This window comes from Kogia breviceps, unplaced genomic scaffold, assembly GCF_026419965.1.
Source record: "Kogia breviceps isolate mKogBre1 unplaced genomic scaffold, mKogBre1 haplotype 1 scaffold_50, whole genome shotgun sequence".
NCBI classification, from domain to species: Eukaryota; Metazoa; Chordata; class Mammalia; order Artiodactyla; family Physeteridae; genus Kogia; species Kogia breviceps.
In genome coordinates this window covers 794,338-810,530 of record NW_026711939.1, presented here as the reverse complement: position 1 = coordinate 810,530, position 16,193 = coordinate 794,338, and positions in this window count along the sequence as shown.

Here is a 16,193-nt window from a genome sequence, read left to right as displayed (position 1 = left end):
CCTCCACTCCGGTACACGTTTCATATCCCAGGAAAGAGCCAAGTGGACAAAGACGAGTGGACAAGTGGACAAAGACAAGTGGACAAGTGGACAAGTGGTGCTACGTAGGTCCAATGGAGTGTCACTCAGCCATGAAATCCACGTCATGAGGCTGGTAGCAGCATCCTGAGTGGATTTAGGTACGATCATCCTCAGTGAAATAAGTCCCACAAAAAAAGAAACTTATGATATCACTTATCGAGGGAATGTAAAAATCGCTCCCCATGCACTGAATCCCCAAACAGAACAGAGTCACGCTTTTAGAAAACACACTTATGCCTGCTTCAGGGGAAAGGTGAGGTGGGGTGACGCATAAAACTCGAGTTTGAAATGAGCACAGATACCCTTCCGAAAACCGAATATGGAATGGACACGACCTACTCCTTGCTCAATCAACTGGACTCACCAGACCCTGTTCATCGCACAAGTATCTATCCGACTAGTAAGCATCTTAAAAGCTAAGTCTTGATATCTCTGTGTAAGTGCGTCAAGTGTGTGTAAAGCGGCCTAAAACCAGCAGGGAAAATCAGCTCAGACCCATTCTGAGGATACATTTCCAACATAAAGAAGAAACAAGCAGGGCAAAACAGAGAGAAATTCTTCCAAAATGCGTTCAGGGACTGGCATGCAACCAGGATTGACCACATCTACAGCCCCAGCGGCAGAAGACATAAGGCTGGACACTCTTGGGGCTGAGACGATTGGTGAGGTTGGGAAAGCAAATGCAGACCCTTGAAAGGAATCCTGCGTGCTCCCCATTCCATGGGTCCCAACTCTCCAGGTTCAACGCAATCTTCCGACAGCGAAAGCACTCATTGGAAACCCAGCGGATGCTACACCGTGGGATCGGGAAAGCTTTCTGAAACTCACCTCAGTTTTCATCTCCTGGTGCTCGTGTTCTCCATTCAGGCCCCCTTACTAACAATCTCCCCACTTGGAGACTCGGCGCCTTTCCATGCCTCTTTCGTACCGTCTGCAATTTGTCCGCAGGATGAACTGCAAGAGGGGGAACCAATGAGAGACTCGCTGGAGGTGTTTGGTCGGGCACATGTCACTCTCATTTCCCATCACGAAGAAGAGTTCACCAGCGGTTCAGCCTGCCACCCCGGATCGACAATAGGGCGTGAAGCCATCCAGCCGTGTTGCGTCCCACTCACAAAAAAGCGACTTGGGAAATGGAGCTCAGGGGCACTGCACTTCCCAAACCTGCAGAGTTCTAAACGATAACTTTCGCCCCAAAATATATTGAGGTCAGGCTACGAAGAGGCGCTGAACGCAAGGCAGAACTGCAGGAAACGGATGTCAACGGGTACATCGGAATGGCCCCGATAGCACATGAAAAGCGCCAGAACGTGGACAATGATGCGGTTGGCCAAAAAGGGCGTATGCGTTTTTTCCTGAATATATTCAGGAAAAAACGCATACGCCCTTTTTGGCCAACCAAGCAACCTGGGAGAGCAAATCAGCACTACAAAGAAATCTCTCGCCCCCCCCCCCCCGGGGCAAAAGGGCCAGGCGAAAAAAGTCTAAAAACCAGAAAGGCAGGACAGCCCACGGAGTCAAGGGAGCCTTGTTAAGCTGATGGGCGGGATGTCAATGGCCAACAGCCAATCTTCACAAGTGTATCCTCTTTCCCAAACCATGTAAAACACAGAACCACAGAGCATAGGGCACTTCCACACATGGGCGTTGACCTTGGGAAAATGAAAAAATCAACCAGACACAGGGACCCCAAAGTTGAGGGCTGCTGTCTTGACAAGAACCTCCACTCCGATACACGTTTCATATCCCAGGAAAGAGCCAAGTGGACAAAGACGAGTGGACAAGTGGACAAAGACATGTGGACAAGTGGACAAGTGGTGCTACGTAGGTCCAATGGAGTGTCACTCAGCCATGAAATCCACGTCATGAGGCTGGTAGCAGCATCCTGAGTGGATTTAGGTACGATCATCCTCAGTGAAATAAGTCCCACAAAAAAAGAAACTTATGATATCACTTATCGAGGGAATGTAAAAATCGCTCCCCATGCACTGAATCCCCAAACAGAACAGAGTCACGCTTTTAGAAAACACACTTATGCCTGCTTCAGGGGAAAGGTGAGGTGGGGTGACGCATAAAACTCGAGTTTGAAATGAGCACAGATACCCTTCCGAAAACCGAATATGGAATGGACACGACCTACTCCTTGCTCAATCAACTGGACTCACCAGACCCTGTTCATCGCACAAGTATCTATCCGACTAGTAAGCATCTTAAAAGCTAAGTCTTGATATCTCTGTGTAAGTGCATCAAGTGTGTGTAAAGCGGCCTAAAACCAGCAGGGAAAATCAGCTCAGACCCATTCTGAGGATACATTTCCAACATAAAGAAGAAACAAGCAGGGCAAAACAGAGAGAAATTCTTCCAAAATGCGTTCAGGGACTGGCATGCAACCAGGATTGACCACATCTACAGCCCCAGCGGCAGAAGACATAAGGCTGGACACTCTTGGGGCTGAGACGATTGGTGAGGTTGGGAAAGCAAATGCAGACCCTTGAAAGGAATCCTGCGTGCTCCCCATTCCATGGGTCCCAACTCTCCAGGTTCAACGCAATCTTCCGACAGCGAAAGCACTCATTGGAAACCCAGCGGTTGCTACACCGTGGGATCGGGAAAGCTTTCTGAAACTCACCTCAGTTTTCATCTCCTGGTGCTCGTGTTCTCCATTCAGGCCCCCTTACTAACAATCTCCCCACTTGGAGACTCGGCGCCTTTCCATGCCTCTTTCGTACCGTCTGCAATTTGTCCGCAGGATGAACTGCAAGAGGGGGAACCAATGAGAGACTCGCTGGAGGTGTTTGGTCGGGCACATGTCACTCTCATTTCCCATCACGAAGAAGAATTCACCAGCGGTTCAGCCTGCCACCCCGGATCGACAATAGGGCGTGAAGCCATCCAGCCGTGTTGCGTCCCACTCACAAAAAAGCGACTTGGGAAATGGAGCTCAGGGGCACTGCACTTCCCAAACCTGCAGAGTTCTAAACGATAACTTTCGCCCCAAAATATATTGAGGTCAGGCTACGAAGAGGCGCTGAACGCAAGGCAGAACTGCAGGAAACGGATGTCAACGGGTACATCGGAATGGCCCCGATAGCACATGAAAAGCGCCAGAACGTGGACAATGATGCGGTTGGCCAAAAAGGGCGTATGCGTTTTTTCCTGAATATATTCAGGAAAAAACGCATACGCCCTTTTTGGCCAACCAAGCAACCTGGGAGAGCAAATCAGCACTACAAAGAAATCTCTCGCCCCCCCCCCCCCGGGCAAAAGGGCCAGGCGAAAAAAGTCTAAAAACCAGAAAGGCAGGACAGGCCACGGAGTCAAGGGAGCCTTGTTAAGCTGATGGGTGGGATGTCAATGGCCAACAGCCAATCTTCACAAGTGTATCCTCTTTCCCAAACCATGGAAAACACAGAACCACAGAGCATAGGGCACTTCCACACATGGGCGTTGACCTTGGGAAAATGAAAAAATCAACCAGACACAGGGACCCCAAAGTTGAGGGCTGCTGTCTTGACAAGAACCTCCACTCCGGTACACGTTTCATATCCCAGGAAAGAGCCAAGTGGACAAAGACGAGTGGACAAGTGGACAAAGACAAGTGGACAAGTGGACAAGTGGTGCTACGTAGGTCCAATGGAGTGTCACTCAGCCATGAAATCCACGTCATGAGGCTGGTAGCAGCATCCTGAGTGGATTTAGGTACGATCATCCTCAGTGAAATAAGTCCCACAAAAAAAGAAACTTATGATATCACTTATCGAGGGAATGTAAAAATCGCTCCCCATGCACTGAATCCCCAAACAGAACAGAGTCACGCTTTTAGAAAACACACTTATGCCTGCTTCAGGGGAAAGGTGAGGTGGGGTGACGCATAAAACTCGAGTTTGAAATGAGCACAGATACCCTTCCGAAAACCGAATATGGAATGGACACGAACTACTCCTTGCTCAATCAACTGGACTCACCAGACCCTGTTCATCGCACAAGTATCTATCCGACTAGTAAGCATCTTAAAAGCTAAGTCTTGATATCTCTGTGTAAGTGCATCAAGTGTGTGTAAAGCGGCCTAAAACCAGCAGGGAAAATCAGCTCAGACCCATTCTGAGGATACATTTCCAACATAAAGAAGAAACAAGCAGGGCAAAACAGAGAGAAATTCTTCCAAAATGCGTTCAGGGACTGGCATGCAACCAGGATTGACCACATCTACAGCCCCAGCGGCAGAAGACATAAGGCTGGACACTCTTGGGGCTGAGACGATTGGTGAGGTTGGGAAAGCAAATGCAGACCCTTGAAAGGAATCCTGCGTGCTCCCCATTCCATGGGTCCCAACTCTCCAGGTTCAACGCAATCTTCCGACAGCGAAAGCACTCATTGGAAACCCAGCGGTTGCTACACCGTGGGATCGGGAAAGCTTTCTGAAACTCACCTCAGTTTTCATCTCCTGGTGCTCGTGTTCTCCATTCAGGCCCCCTTACTAACAATCTCCCCACTTGGAGACTCGGCGCCTTTCCATGCCTCTTTCGTACCGTCTGCAATTTGTCCGCAGGATGAACTGCAAGAGGGGGAACCAATGAGAGACTCGCTGGAGGTGTTTGGTCGGGCACATGTCACTCTCATTTCCCATCACGAAGAAGAATTCACCAGCGGTTCAGCCTGCCACCCCGGATCGACAATAGGGCGTGAAGCCATCCAGCCGTGTTGCGTCCCACTCACAAAAAAGCGACTTGGGAAATGGAGCTCAGGGGCACTGCACTTCCCAAACCTGCAGAGTTCTAAACGATAACTTTCGCCCCAAAATATATTGAGCGCAGGCTACGAAGAGGCGCTGAACGCAAGGCAGAACTGCAGGAAACGGATGTCAACGGGTACATCGGAATGGCCCCGATAGCACATGAAAAGCGCCAGAACGTGGACAATGATGCGGTTGGCCAAAAAGGGCGTATGCGTTTTTTCCTGAATATATTCAGGAAAAAACGCATACGCCCTTTTTGGCCAACCAAGCAACCTGGGAGAGCAAATCAGCACTACAAAGAAATCTCTCGCCCCCCCCCCCCACGGGGCAAAAGGGCCAGGCGAAAAAAGTCTAAAAACCAGAAAGGCAGGACAGCCCACGGAGTCAAGGGAGCCTTGTTAAGCTGATGGGCGGGATGTCAATGGCCAACAGCCAATCTTCACAAGTGTATCCTCTTTCCCAAACCATGTAAAACACAGAACCACAGAGCATAGGGCACTTCCACACATGGGCGTTGACCTTGGGAAAATGAAAAAATCAACCAGACACAGGGACCCCAAAGTTGAGGGCTGCTGTCTTGACAAGAACCTCCACTCCGATACACGTTTCATATCCCAGGAAAGAGCCAAGTGGACAAAGACGAGTGGACAAGTGGACAAAGACAAGTGGACAAGTGGACAAGTGGTGCTACGTAGGTCCAATGGAGTGTCACTCAGCCATGAAATCCACGTCATGAGGCTGGTAGCAGCATCCTGAGTGGATTTAGGTACGATCATCCTCAGTGAAATAAGTCCCACAAAAAAAGAAACTTATGATATCACTTATCGAGGGAATGTAAAAATCGCTCCCCATGCACTGAATCCCCAAACAGAACAGAGTCACGCTTTTAGAAAACACACTTATGCCTGCTTCAGGGGAAAGGTGAGGTGGGGTGACGCATAAAACTCGAGTTTGAAATGAGCACAGATACCCTTCCGAAAACCGAATATGGAATGGACACGACCTACTCCTTGCTCAATCAACTGGACTCACCAGACCCTGTTCATCGCACAAGTATCTATCCGACTAGTAAGCATCTTAAAAGCTAAGTCTTGATATCTCTGTGTAAGTGCATCAAGTGTGTGTAAAGCGGCCTAAAACCAGCAGGGAAAATCAGCTCAGACCCATTCTGAGGATACATTTCCAACATAAAGAAGAAACAAGCAGGGCAAAACAGAGAGAAATTCTTCCAAAATGCGTTCAGGGACTGGCATGCAACCAGGATTGACCACATCTACAGCCCCAGCGGCAGAAGACATAAGGCTGGACACTCTTGGGGCTGAGACGATTGGTGAGGTTGGGAAAGCAAATGCAGACCCTTGAAAGGAATCCTGCGTGCTCCCCATTCCATGGGTCCCAACTCTCCAGGTTCAACGCAATCTTCCGACAGCGAAAGCACTCATTGGAAACCCAGCGGTTGCTACACCGTGGGATCGGGAAAGCTTTCTGAAACTCACCTCAGTTTTCATCTCCTGGTGCTCGTGTTCTCCATTCAGGCCCCCTTACTAACAATCTCCCCACTTGGAGACTCGGCGCCTTTCCATGCCTCTTTCGTACCGTCTGCAATTTGTCCGCAGGATGAACTGCAAGAGGGGGAACCAATGAGAGACTCGCTGGAGGTGTTTGGTCGGGCACATGTCACTCTCATTTCCCATCACGAAGAAGAATTCACCAGCGGTTCAGCCTGCCACCCCGGATCGACAATAGGGCGTGAAGCCATCCAGCCGTGTTGCGTCCCACTCACAAAAAAGCGACTTGGGAAATGGAGCTCAGGGGCACTGCACTTCCCAAACCTGCAGAGTTCTAAACGATAACTTTCGCCCCAAAATATATTGAGCGCAGGCTACGAAGAGGCGCTGAACGCAAGGCAGAACTGCAGGAAACGGATGTCAACGGGTACATCGGAATGGCCCCGATAGCACATGAAAAGCGCCAGAACGTGGACAATGATGCGGTTGGCCAAAAAGGGCGTATGCGTTTTTTCCTGAATATATTCAGGAAAAAACGCATACGCCCTTTTTGGCCAACCAAGCAACCTGGGAGAGCAAATCAGCACTACAAAGAAATCTCTCGCCCCCCCCCCCCCCGGGGCAAAAGGGCCAGGCGAAAAAAGTCTAAAAACCAGAAAGGCAGGACAGCCCACGGAGTCAAGGGAGCCTTGTTAAGCTGATGGGCGGGATGTCAATGGCCAACAGCCAATCTTCACAAGTGTATCCTCTTTCCCAAACCATGTAAAACACAGAACCACAGAGCATAGGGCACTTCCACACATGGGCGTTGACCTTGGGAAAATGAAAAAATCAACCAGACACAGGGACCCCAAAGCTGAGGGCTGCTGTCTTGACAAGAACCTCCACTCCGGTACACGTTTCATATCCCAGGAAAGAGCCAAGTGGACAAAGACGAGTGGACAAGTGGACAAAGACAAGTGGACAAGTGGACAAGTGGTGCTACGTAGGTCCAATGGAGTGTCACTCAGCCATGAAATCCACGTCATGAGGCTGGTAGCAGCATCCTGAGTGGATTTAGGTACGATCATCCTCAGTGAAATAAGTCCCACAAAAAAAGAAACTTATGATATCACTTATCGAGGGAATGTAAAAATCGCTCCCCATGCACTGAATCCCCAAACAGAACAGAGTCACGCTTTTAGAAAACACACTTATGCCTGCTTCAGGGGAAAGGTGAGGTGGGGTGACGCATAAAACTCGAGTTTGAAATGAGCACAGATACCCTTCCGAAAACCGAATATGGAATGGACACGACCTACTCCTTGCTCAATCAACTGGACTCACCAGACCCTGTTCATCGCACAAGTATCTATCCGACTAGTAAGCATCTTAAAAGCTAAGTCTTGATATCTCTGTGTAAGTGCGTCAAGTGTGTGTAAAGCGGCCTAAAACCAGCAGGGAAAATCAGCTCAGACCCATTCTGAGGATACATTTCCAACATAAAGAAGAAACAAGCAGGGCAAAACAGAGAGAAATTCTTCCAAAATGCGTTCAGGGACTGGCATGCAACCAGGATTGACCACATCTACAGCCCCAGCGGCAGAAGACATAAGGCTGGACACTCTTGGGGCTGAGACGATTGGTGAGGTTGGGAAAGCAAATGCAGACCCTTGAAAGGAATCCTGCGTGCTCCCCATTCCATGGGTCCCAACTCTCCAGGTTCAACGCAATCTTCCGACAGCGAAAGCACTCATTGGTAACCCAGCGGATGCTACACCGTGGGATCGGGAAAGCTTTCTGAAACTCACCTCAGTTTTCATCTCCTGGTGCTCGTGTTCTCCATTCAGGCCCCCTTACTAACAATCTCCCCACTTGGAGACTCGGCGCCTTTCCATGCCTCTTTCGTACCGTCTGCAATTTGTCCGCAGGATGAACTGCAAGAGGGGGAACCAATGAGAGACTCGCTGGAGGTGTTTGGTCGGGCACATGTCACTCTCATTTCCCATCACGAAGAAGAGTTCACCAGCGGTTCAGCCTGCCACCCCGGATCGACAATAGGGCGTGAAGCCATCCAGCCGTGTTGCGTCCCACTCACAAAAAAGCGACTTGGGAAATGGAGCTCAGGGGCACTGCACTTCCCAAACCTGCAGAGTTCTAAACGATAACTTTCGCCCCAAAATATATTGAGGTCAGGCTACGAAGAGGCGCTGAACGCAAGGCAGAACTGCAGGAAACGGATGTCAACGGGTACATCGGAATGGCCCCGATAGCACATGAAAAGCGCCAGAACGTGGACAATGATGCGGTTGGCCAAAAAGGGCGTATGCGTTTTTTCCTGAATATATTCAGGAAAAAACGCATACGCCCTTTTTGGCCAACCAAGCAACCTGGGAGAGCAAATCAGCACTACAAAGAAATCTCTCGCCCCCCCCCCCCGGGGCAAAAGGGCCAGGCGAAAAAAGTCTAAAAACCAGAAAGGCAGGACAGCCCACGGAGTCAAGGGAGCCTTGTTAAGCTGATGGGCGGGATGTCAATGGCCAACAGCCAATCTTCACAAGTGTATCCTCTTTCCCAAACCATGTAAAACACAGAACCACAGAGCATAGGGCACTTCCACACATGGGCGTTGACCTTGGGAAAATGAAAAAATCAACCAGACACAGGGACCCCAAAGTTGAGGGCTGCTGTCTTGACAAGAACCTCCACTCCGATACACGTTTCATATCCCAGGAAAGAGCCAAGTGGACAAAGACGAGTGGACAAGTGGACAAAGACATGTGGACAAGTGGACAAGTGGTGCTACGTAGGTCCAATGGAGTGTCACTCAGCCATGAAATCCACGTCATGAGGCTGGTAGCAGCATCCTGAGTGGATTTAGGTACGATCATCCTCAGTGAAATAAGTCCCACAAAAAAAGAAACTTATGATATCACTTATCGAGGGAATGTAAAAATCGCTCCCCATGCACTGAATCCCCAAACAGAACAGAGTCACGCTTTTAGAAAACACACTTATGCCTGCTTCAGGGGAAAGGTGAGGTGGGGTGACGCATAAAACTCGAGTTTGAAATGAGCACAGATACCCTTCCGAAAACCGAATATGGAATGGACACGACCTACTCCTTGCTCAATCAACTGGACTCACCAGACCCTGTTCATCGCACAAGTATCTATCCGACTAGTAAGCATCTTAAAAGCTAAGTCTTGATATCTCTGTGTAAGTGCATCAAGTGTGTGTAAAGCGGCCTAAAACCAGCAGGGAAAATCAGCTCAGACCCATTCTGAGGATACATTTCCAACATAAAGAAGAAACAAGCAGGGCAAAACAGAGAGAAATTCTTCCAAAATGCGTTCAGGGACTGGCATGCAACCAGGATTGACCACATCTACAGCCCCAGCGGCAGAAGACATAAGGCTGGACACTCTTGGGGCTGAGACGATTGGTGAGGTTGGGAAAGCAAATGCAGACCCTTGAAAGGAATCCTGCGTGCTCCCCATTCCATGGGTCCCAACTCTCCAGGTTCAACGCAATCTTCCGACAGCGAAAGCACTCATTGGAAACCCAGCGGTTGCTACACCGTGGGATCGGGAAAGCTTTCTGAAACTCACCTCAGTTTTCATCTCCTGGTGCTCGTGTTCTCCATTCAGGCCCCCTTACTAACAATCTCCCCACTTGGAGACTCGGCGCCTTTCCATGCCTCTTTCGTACCGTCTGCAATTTGTCCGCAGGATGAACTGCAAGAGGGGGAACCAATGAGAGACTCGCTGGAGGTGTTTGGTCGGGCACATGTCACTCTCATTTCCCATCACGAAGAAGAATTCACCAGCGGTTCAGCCTGCCACCCCGGATCGACAATAGGGCGTGAAGCCATCCAGCCGTGTTGCGTCCCACTCACAAAAAAGCGACTTGGGAAATGGAGCTCAGGGGCACTGCACTTCCCAAACCTGCAGAGTTCTAAACGATAACTTTCGCCCCAAAATATATTGAGGTCAGGCTACGAAGAGGCGCTGAACGCAAGGCAGAACTGCAGGAAACGGATGTCAACGGGTACATCGGAATGGCCCCGATAGCACATGAAAAGCGCCAGAACGTGGACAATGATGCGGTTGGCCAAAAAGGGCGTATGCGTTTTTTCCTGAATATATTCAGGAAAAAACGCATACGCCCTTTTTGGCCAACCAAGCAACCTGGGAGAGCAAATCAGCACTACAAAGAAATCTCTCGCCCCCCCCCCCCGGGCAAAAGGGCCAGGCGAAAAAAGTCTAAAAACCAGAAAGGCAGGACAGGCCACGGAGTCAAGGGAGCCTTGTTAAGCTGATGGGTGGGATGTCAATGGCCAACAGCCAATCTTCACAAGTGTATCCTCTTTCCCAAACCATGGAAAACACAGAACCACAGAGCATAGGGCACTTCCACACATGGGCGTTGACCTTGGGAAAATGAAAAAATCAACCAGACACAGGGACCCCAAAGTTGAGGGCTGCTGTCTTGACAAGAACCTCCACTCCGGTACACGTTTCATATCCCAGGAAAGAGCCAAGTGGACAAAGACGAGTGGACAAGTGGACAAAGACAAGTGGACAAGTGGTGCTACGTAGGTCCAATGGAGTGTCACTCAGCCATGAAATCCACGTCATGAGGCTGGTAGCAGCATCCTGAGTGGATTTAGGTACGATCATCCTCAGTGAAATAAGTCCCACAAAAAAAGAAACTTATGATATCACTTATCGAGGGAATGTAAAAATCGCTCCCCATGCACTGAATCCCCAAACAGAACAGAGTCACGCTTTTAGAAAACACACTTATGCCTGCTTCAGGGGAAAGGTGAGGTGGGGTGACGCATAAAACTCGAGTTTGAAATGAGCACAGATACCCTTCCGAAAACCGAATATGGAATGGACACGAACTACTCCTTGCTCAATCAACTGGACTCACCAGACCCTGTTCATCGCACAAGTATCTATCCGACTAGTAAGCATCTTAAAAGCTAAGTCTTGATATCTCTGTGTAAGTGCATCAAGTGTGTGTAAAGCGGCCTAAAACCAGCAGGGAAAATCAGCTCAGACCCATTCTGAGGATACATTTCCAACATAAAGAAGAAACAAGCAGGGCAAAACAGAGAGAAATTCTTCCAAAATGCGTTCAGGGACTGGCATGCAACCAGGATTGACCACATCTACAGCCCCAGCGGCAGAAGACATAAGGCTGGACACTCTTGGGGCTGAGACGATTGGTGAGGTTGGGAAAGCAAATGCAGACCCTTGAAAGGAATCCTGCGTGCTCCCCATTCCATGGGTCCCAACTCTCCAGGTTCAACGCAATCTTCCGACAGCGAAAGCACTCATTGGAAACCCAGCGGTTGCTACACCGTGGGATCGGGAAAGCTTTCTGAAACTCACCTCAGTTTTCATCTCCTGGTGCTCGTGTTCTCCATTCAGGCCCCCTTACTAACAATCTCCCCACTTGGAGACTCGGCGCCTTTCCATGCCTCTTTCGTACCGTCTGCAATTTGTCCGCAGGATGAACTGCAAGAGGGGGAACCAATGAGAGACTCGCTGGAGGTGTTTGGTCGGGCACATGTCACTCTCATTTCCCATCACGAAGAAGAATTCACCAGCGGTTCAGCCTGCCACCCCGGATCGACAATAGGGCGTGAAGCCATCCAGCCGTGTTGCGTCCCACTCACAAAAAAGCGACTTGGGAAATGGAGCTCAGGGGCACTGCACTTCCCAAACCTGCAGAGTTCTAAACGATAACTTTCGCCCCAAAATATATTGAGCGCAGGCTACGAAGAGGCGCTGAACGCAAGGCAGAACTGCAGGAAACGGATGTCAACGGGTACATCGGAATGGCCCCGATAGCACATGAAAAGCGCCAGAACGTGGACAATGATGCGGTTGGCCAAAAAGGGCGTATGCGTTTTTTCCTGAATATATTCAGGAAAAAACGCATACGCCCTTTTTGGCCAACCAAGCAACCTGGGAGAGCAAATCAGCACTACAAAGAAATCTCTCGCCCCCCCCCCCCCCGGGGCAAAAGGGCCAGGCGAAAAAAGTCTAAAAACCAGAAAGGCAGGACAGCCCACGGAGTCAAGGGAGCCTTGTTAAGCTGATGGGCGGGATGTCAATGGCCAACAGCCAATCTTCACAAGTGTATCCTCTTTCCCAAACCATGTAAAACACAGAACCACAGAGCATAGGGCACTTCCACACATGGGCGTTGACCTTGGGAAAATGAAAAAATCAACCAGACACAGGGACCCCAAAGTTGAGGGCTGCTGTCTTGACAAGAACCTCCACTCCGATACACGTTTCATATCCCAGGAAAGAGCCAAGTGGACAAAGACGAGTGGACAAGTGGACAAAGACAAGTGGACAAGTGGACAAGTGGTGCTACGTAGGTCCAATGGAGTGTCACTCAGCCATGAAATCCACGTCATGAGGCTGGTAGCAGCATCCTGAGTGGATTTAGGTACGATCATCCTCAGTGAAATAAGTCCCACAAAAAAAGAAACTTATGATATCACTTATCGAGGGAATGTAAAAATCGCTCCCCATGCACTGAATCCCCAAACAGAACAGAGTCACGCTTTTAGAAAACACACTTATGCCTGCTTCAGGGGAAAGGTGAGGTGGGGTGACGCATAAAACTCGAGTTTGAAATGAGCACAGATACCCTTCCGAAAACCGAATATGGAATGGACACGACCTACTCCTTGCTCAATCAACTGGACTCACCAGACCCTGTTCATCGCACAAGTATCTATCCGACTAGTAAGCATCTTAAAAGCTAAGTCTTGATATCTCTGTGTAAGTGCATCAAGTGTGTGTAAAGCGGCCTAAAACCAGCAGGGAAAATCAGCTCAGACCCATTCTGAGGATACATTTCCAACATAAAGAAGAAACAAGCAGGGCAAAACAGAGAGAAATTCTTCCAAAATGCGTTCAGGGACTGGCATGCAACCAGGATTGACCACATCTACAGCCCCAGCGGCAGAAGACATAAGGCTGGACACTCTTGGGGCTGAGACGATTGGTGAGGTTGGGAAAGCAAATGCAGACCCTTGAAAGGAATCCTGCGTGCTCCCCATTCCATGGGTCCCAACTCTCCAGGTTCAACGCAATCTTCCGACAGCGAAAGCACTCATTGGAAACCCAGCGGTTGCTACACCGTGGGATCGGGAAAGCTTTCTGAAACTCACCTCAGTTTTCATCTCCTGGTGCTCGTGTTCTCCATTCAGGCCCCCTTACTAACAATCTCCCCACTTGGAGACTCGGCGCCTTTCCATGCCTCTTTCGTACCGTCTGCAATTTGTCCGCAGGATGAACTGCAAGAGGGGGAACCAATGAGAGACTCGCTGGAGGTGTTTGGTCGGGCACATGTCACTCTCATTTCCCATCACGAAGAAGAATTCACCAGCGGTTCAGCCTGCCACCCCGGATCGACAATAGGGCGTGAAGCCATCCAGCCGTGTTGCGTCCCACTCACAAAAAAGCGACTTGGGAAATGGAGCTCAGGGGCCCTGCACTTCCCAAACCTGCAGAGTTCTAAACGATAACTATCGCCCCAAAATATATTGAGGTCAGGCTACGAAGAGGCGCTGAACGCAAGGCAGAACTGCAGGAAACGGATGTCAACGGGTACATCGGAATGGCCCCGATAGCACATGAAAAGCGCCAGAACGTGGACAATGATGCGGTTGGCCAAAAAGGGCGTATGCGTTTTTTCCTGAATATATTCAGGAAAAAACGCATACGCCCTTTTTGGCCAACCAAGCAACCTGGGAGAGCAAATCAGCACTACAAAGAAATCTCTCGCCCCCCCCCCCCCCCCGGGGCAAAAGGGCCAGGCGAAAAAAGTCTAAAAACCAGAAAGGCAGGACAGCCCACGGAGTCAAGGGAGCCTTGTTAAGCTGATGGGCGGGATGTCAATGGCCAACAGCCAATCTTCACAAGTGTATCCTCTTTCCCAAACCATGTAAAACACAGAACCACAGAGCATAGGGCACTTCCACACATGGGCGTTGACCTTGGGAAAATGAAAAAATCAACCAGACACAGGGACCCCAAAGTTGAGGGCTGCTGTCTTGACAAGAACCTCCACTCCGATACACGTTTCATATCCCAGGAAAGAGCCAAGTGGACAAAGACGAGTGGACAAGTGGACAAAGACAAGTGGACAAGTGGACAAGTGGTGCTACGTAGGTCCAATGGAGTGTCACTCAGCCATGAAATCCACGTCATGAGGCTGGTAGCAGCATCCTGAGTGGATTTAGGTACGATCATCCTCAGTGAAATAAGTCCCACAAAAAAAGAAACTTATGATATCACTTATCGAGGGAATGTAAAAATCGCTCCCCATGCACTGAATCCCCAAACAGAACAGAGTCACGCTTTTAGAAAACACACTTATGCCTGCTTCAGGGGAAAGGTGAGGTGGGGTGACGCATAAAACTCGAGTTTGAAATGAGCACAGATACCCTTCCGAAAACCGAATATGGAATGGACACGAACTACTCCTTGCTCAATCAACTGGATTCACCAGACCCTGTTCATCGCACAAGTATCTATCCGACTAGTAAGCATCTTAAAAGCTAAGTCTTGATATCTCTGTGTAAGTGCATCAAGTGTGTGTAAAGCGGCCTAAAACCAGCAGGGAAAATCAGCTCAGACCCATTCTGAGGATACATTTCCAACATAAAGAAGAAACAAGCAGGGCAAAACAGAGAGAAATTCTTCCAAAATGCGTTCAGGGACTGGCATGCAACCAGGATTGACCACATCTACAGCCCCAGCGGCAGAAGACATAAGGCTGGACACTCTTGGGGCTGAGACGATTGGTGAGGTTGGGAAAGCAAATGCAGACCCTTGAAAGGAATCCTGCGTGCTCCCCATTCCATGGGTCCCAACTCTCCAGGTTCAACGCAATCTTCCGACAGCGAAAGCACTCATTGGAAACCCAGCGGTTGCTACACCGTGGGATCGGGAAAGCTTTCTGAAACTCACCTCAGTTTTCATCTCCTGGTGCTCGTGTTCTCCATTCAGGCCCCCTTACTAACAATCTCCCCACTTGGAGACTCGGCGCCTTTCCATGCCTCTTTCGTACCGTCTGCAATTTGTCCGCAGGATGAACTGCAAGAGGGGGAACCAATGAGAGACTCGCTGGAGGTGTTTGGTCGGGCACATGTCACTCTCATTTCCCATCACGAAGAAGAATTCACCAGCGGTTCAGCCTGCCACCCCGGATCGACAATAGGGCGTGAAGCCATCCAGCCGTGTTGCGTCCCACTCACAAAAAAGCGACTTGGGAAATGGAGCTCAGGGGCACTGCACTTCCCAAACCTGCAGAGTTCTAAACGATAACTTTCGCCCCAAAATATATTGAGGTCAGGCTACGAAGAGGCGCTGAACGCAAGGCAGAACTGCAGGAAACGGATGTCAACGGGTACATCGGAATGGCCCCGATAGCACATGAAAAGCGCCAGAACGTGGACAATGATGCGGTTGGCCAAAAAGGGCGTATGCGTTTTTTCCTGAATATATTCAGGAAAAAACGCATACGCCCTTTTTGGCCAACCAAGCAACCTGGGAGAGCAAATCAGCACTACAAAGAAATCTCTCGCCCCCCCCCCCCCGGGGCAAAAGGGCCAGGCGAAAAAAGTCTAAAAACCAGAAAGGCAGGACAGCCCACGGAGTCAAGGGAGCCTTGTTAAGCTGATGGGCGGGATGTCAATGGCCAACAGCCAATCTTCACAAGTGTATCCTCTTTCCCAAACCATGTAAAACACAGAACCACAGAGCATAGGGCACTTCCACACATGGGCGTTGACCTTGGGAAAATGAAAAAATCAACCAGACACAGGGACCCCAAAGTTGAGGGCTGCTGTC